Here is a 5,777-nt window from a genome sequence, read left to right as displayed (position 1 = left end):
GCAGCACGTCTTCCTCCCCCAGCAGTCAGAGAGAGTTCTGCCTCTAGGAGGCCTCCTTTTGAGCCCGGAAGGGTGGTCAAACTAGCCAATCACAGCATCAGAACTCTAAGCATGTGAGAGAAAGTGGGAACCTTCCAGAACATTGTATTGTGCTACGCCCAACAGAAATAACCCAGGTGGGTGACTTTATAATCAGGATCCCCTCAGTTGCTAATAGCAATTCCCACCTTGGAGTTTACAAAGACTTATGGGTAGAAAAGCCGCACTAAGTAATTTACTGCACCGCAGTGCCGTTGAGTTGGCTCCGACTCATAGCAACCCTATGTGTAACAGAATAAAACGTTGCCCAGTCTTGCACTAGCCTCACAGTCCTTGCTACACCTGAGCCCATCGTTGTAGCCAATGTGTCAGTCCATCTTGTTTTAGTATTTGCTAAATATTTGTGCTTGTCCTCTTTTTTATTTTGATGTGAAGGTGTATCCTTTTTCTTTGAGGTTACCCTGTGATTTATAATTTTCTTCCCAAATTTAGAATAGTCCATTCTATCTTGAAATTGTCTTGATTTCCTCACCATTTAGAAGTTCTATAACTACATTGTTTCTTCACTCTTTTTTGATTTGTAGTTGTCCTCATTTGCCAATTGATATATCTGGTTCCATTTACAATCTTTTAGCCTTACTTACTTTTTAGATACTTCCATAACTGAGTTGGCTTCTGGGTAATCTCATCATGTATGTTTATGGTCAGCTGTTGTCGCTGTTGTTGCTTCTCCATCCAAAGGAGTCCTTTTAAAGTGTCTTGTAATGTTGGTCTGGTTTTTAACAAATTCCTTTAATTTCTGCTTGTCTGGAAATGTCCTAATTTCACCATCCTATGTGAGGGATAATTTTGCCAGATACATAATTATTGGTTAGAAATTGTTTTTTTGTTCAGGGTTTTATATATACCATCCCATTGCCTTCTCACCTGCATGGTTTCTGCTGAGAAATCTGAGCTTAGTCTTATTGGTTGCTCTTTGTAGGTAACTTTTCATTTTCCCTGTGCTGCTTTCAGAATTCTTTCTCTGTCTTTGGTTTTGGTGAGTTTGATGATGATATATCTTGGTGATTTTCTTTTGGAATCTATTCTGTTTGGGGTTTATTGGACTTCTTGAATGGATATATTCTCGTCTTTCATTGTATCAGGGAAATTCTCTTCCAACAAATCTTCAGTGATTTTCTCTGTGATTTTATTTGTCTTTTTCTGTTCTGGAATTCCAATTACACATAGGTTATTCCTTTTCATGGTATACCACATGAACCTTAGGCTTTCTTCATTTTGTTTTCATATTTTTTCTGATTGATCCCTTTCCAAAGTAGTACTGATATATTTGTCTTCAATCTTGCTAATTTTGTCTTCCATTATTCAGTTCTACTCCTTTGCCCATTTAATGTGTTATCTATTCTGAAAATTTAATATTAATATTCTGGATTTCTTTCTATAGATTTTGTATCATTCCTAATTTTTCATTTCATTTTTGTATTGTCTCCGAAATAGATCTAGGGTTTTCTCTGTGTTTTCCTCAGTTTCCTTGATCTGTCTCACAATTCATTGAAGGTGTCTAAATACAATTCTTTTGAATTCCTTATCAGGGAGTTCCAGTGCTGCTGCTTCCTCAGGGATGTGTTCTGGGTCTGTATCCTGGTCACTTGTTTCTACTCCTTTATCTTGCTTCTTTGTGTAGACTGTAATGGTCTCTTGTCTCTGAGATGTTATGACATTTTTGTGTTTATATTTAATTGGTGATTGTATGTTGGAGTGATTCGCCCAAGATTTTTGTTGCTTTGTTTGGATGTATCTAGGTAAGCAGTGTACTGTGTTCCTCTATATGCTAGTTGGCAGCACTTATGCACTCACCACCTGTCTCCTTTCTAGTTACCAGCCTCCTATATACCCATGCTGTCTTTTGCAAGGAGAGCCTATTCTTAGGTCTTGGAATCTGAATGAGAATGCTTTTGCTTTAAATATCCAAAATGGCCACTGCTTGTAAACATTCAAATGTCTGCACCTGCCTGCTGCTTGTAAACATTCAAGATGGTTGTGCCCTCCAGACAGCTGAAAGTCCACAGATCAGTTTGTCTCCTTTGTTATTTCCCTTTTCAGTTATCAGCCACCAGCACAGTCATTCATGCAGCCCTTGGCAAGTAGGCACATTTTTAGGTTAATTCTAAGGTCCTAACACCACTTGAAAATATTAGGCTGTCTTGCCATCAGGTTAGCTGACAGTCCGCAGTTCTGTTTGTCTCCTTACTCACTGTTTTCATTCAGGGTCTTCTACTAGTTGGTGTTTAATCCACTTCTGTATCCTTCCTTTCAAAGTTCAGGGCTCCAGGATTATCTTCGTGTCAATTGGTTTCTCTTTTCTTTATTGAAGAGTGTGTGTGTAGTTTGTCTGCCTATTCTGCCATCTTACCTGACGTCCTGTTTTTTTTTGTTTTGTTTTTTAATTGTGATTTGGGTGAAAGTTTATAGAGCAAATTCATTTTCCATTCAACAATTCATACAGATTTAGTTTTATGACATTGTAGTCTCCATAATGTAACAGCTCTCTTCACACTTCTTCCATGTGGTTACCTTTTCCCTATGTCCTTTTCTATGTATTTCTGCTATTTCCCTATGCAAGTGCTGCTTATCTCCCATGGTTGATTGTTCTAAGGAGAATAACTACCTGATAAAAATATTCTCCTTATAGGCCTGTCTATTGTCTGGCTTGAAGTCACAGGAGTGAATTCAATTCCAAGTCCCAAAGATGAGTAAGGCCCATAGTCTCAGGGTTTTCATCAGTCTCTTCAGAGCAGTAAGCCTGGTCTTTTTTATAATGAAGAAACTGAAGATTTTTAACAAATTCTGCATTCTGAAACTAGCCTTATATGCAGGATAATTAATTGTTACTGGAATGGAAAAAGTTGGAAACAAAGCAGCAGCATTGGTGGTTGGGAAATACGGCATTGGTGATAGAAGTTACTCTGGACACCACATGATAGACTTTTGCAAGATGAACAGCTTGCTCGTTGCAAATACCTTTTGTCAAAAACAAAAACGAGTATACGCATGGACCTCACCAGATGGAAGACACAGGGATAAAATCAACTGCATGTGGAAAGAGCTGATGGAGAAGCTGAATATCAGTCAGTACAAAGCCAGGAGCTGACTAAGGAACAGATCATCAATTGCTTATATGCTTATTAAAGTTGAAAATGAAAACACATCCACACAAGCCAAAATACAACCTTGTTTATATCCCACATTAATTTAAGAGACCATGTGAAAAACATATTTGACATATTTAATATCAGTGACCAAAGACTAGATGAATTGTGGAATGACACTCAGAATGTCATATATGAAGAAAGCAGAAGGTCATTAATAAGATAGGAAAGGAAGAAAAGATCAAAATGGATGTCAGAAGGGACTCAAACTTGCTCCTGAATGGAGAGTAGCTAAAACCAATGGAAGAAATGATTAAATAAAAGATCTGAACAGAAGACTTCAAAGAAAGGCTCAAGAAGACAAAGTATAGTATTATACCGAAATGTGCAAAGACCTGGAATTAGAAAAACAAAAAGGAAGGACATGCTGTGCATTTCTCAAGCTTAAAGAACTGAAGACAAAAAAGCCTCAAGTTGGAATACTGAAGATTCTATGGGTAAAATACTAAACAATGCAGGAAGCATCAAAAGAAGATGAAAACATAGAGTCACTGTACTAAAAAGAATTGACTGACAACTAGTTCAGGAGGTAACATTTGATCAAGAGGCAATGGTATTCAAGGAAGAAATCCAAGTTGTACTGAAGAAAATGATGAAAAACAATGTTCCAGGAATTGACAGAATACCCATTGAGATGTTTCAACAAACAGCTGTAGTGCTTGTAACGCTCACTCGTTTATGCTAAGAAATTTGGAAGAACCTGGCCAGTCTGCTGGAAGAGATTGATATCTGTGTCCATTCCAAAGAAGGGTGATCTGACAGATTGTGGGAATTACCAGTTCATAATCAATACCACACAAGTTAAATTTTGCTAAAAATAATTAAAAAGTTGCAGAATTACATTGACAGCTGCCAGAAATTCAAGCCAGACTCAGAAGAAGGCCTGAAACAAGGGATATCATTACTGATATCAGATGGATCTTGGCTGAAAGCAAAGAATAGCATAAGATGTTTACCTGTATTTTGACTATGCAAATGCATTTGGCTGTGTGAATTGATACAAATTACAGATAACATTGTAAAGAATGTGAGTTCCAGAACATTTGATTGTGCTTATGAGGAACCTGTACAAAGACCAAGAGGCAGTCATTCAAACAGAGCAAAATCCTAGTCATCTTTTAATACCTAAATGACACCTATGGTAAAAACCTTTCCTAACTTCCTAGACAGAATTACTCCCTACTCCATTCTTCCATTTTACTTTCTTCCTGTGACTGTTGTCTGTGTGTGTGTGTGTGTGTGTGTATGTGTATGAGAGAGAGAGAGAGATTTGGGTGAGAATTTACAGAGCAAATTCATTTTCCATACAGCAGTCCATACACATTTTGTCTCATGACATTGCTGTGACTATTGTGTTTATCACATGTCATTGGATTTGGTACTGTCCATTTGGACCATGTTCTCAAATACAAAGTGTATATTGTATCTTTATAGCTTAGAATAACGTCTTGCAAGTTATATACTCACTAAATACTGAATTAAGGGTGAAGAGGAAGATGAAAAAATGCTGATGTGGTGAGTAGACTGAAAATTACTTATCAGTTAGATTAATTAGTTCCCCCTCATATTCTGCTTTTCTTGCCCATTTCAGAAGACCCATAGTCAGCTGCAGTAGAACTAGATAGACAAAAAGGCAGAAAAGATAGAAAAAAGGCTAATCAGAGTAAGTATACAGAGTAATGATGAAGAGCAGTGGCTTTAGAGTCAGGCCTGGATCTGTGGACGCATGGAAAGTAACCTTTCTGATTTATACTTTCCTCATTGTGCACTATAATAACAAGAATACCAATTTTATAAAGAAACTTACTTAGCAAATAATTTCCGTTTTCACACTGTATATAGCAAAGCTTCTAGGCATCCTTTTCCAATACCAAAATGGTACATAGTCCACTAAATAGTTCTCTATATAAGAAGCTACGGTGGCTAAAACCTACTGTTAGGAAGTTGGACCTGGATTCACTTCACATTGCCCCCAATAATAAACCCAAAACCAAACTCATTACCATGAAGTGGATTCCGACTCACAGCGACCCTATAGGTCAAAGTGGAACTGCCCTATAGGATTTCAGAGGCTGAAATTCTTTTGACCTTTTGGTTAACGGCCAAATACTTTAACCACTGCGCTAAAAGAGCTCCTTTCTCCCCACCCCCCATACTCCTATTCAATCATGAGAATAAAATGTCAACCAGAAAACTAAAGAGTTAAGGTTATCTTTAATGGCTTGTTTTTCAGGTCTTAATTAATATTAGAAGTCCTGTCACCAGGTACGTATGAAGGAATTGATTTGCCACTTGTCCCAAGAGGTAACCTTGTCACAAAGCCAACCGGACACCTAGTCATTTAGATCAGGCAATGAGTGAGGGCGCTTGCGCAGTAGAGTCAAGAGCAGGGGAAGCGGACGCCTGCGCAGAGAGGGCGTGATCGTCTGCTCCCCGCCCTTCTGTGCCAGGCCGCGCCAGCGCAGTTAAGATCGAGCAGAAGACAACGCCTGCGCGGCATTGGCAAAGGAGGCTGTGGCAATAGCGGCA

This window comes from Orycteropus afer, unplaced genomic scaffold (genome assembly GCF_000298275.1).
Source record: "Orycteropus afer afer isolate SDZICR_OR568_19922 unplaced genomic scaffold, OryAfe1.0 scaffold00075, whole genome shotgun sequence".
Lineage (NCBI taxonomy): Eukaryota > Metazoa > Chordata > Mammalia > Tubulidentata > Orycteropodidae > Orycteropus > Orycteropus afer.
Note: the sequence above shows the minus strand (reverse complement) of the source record.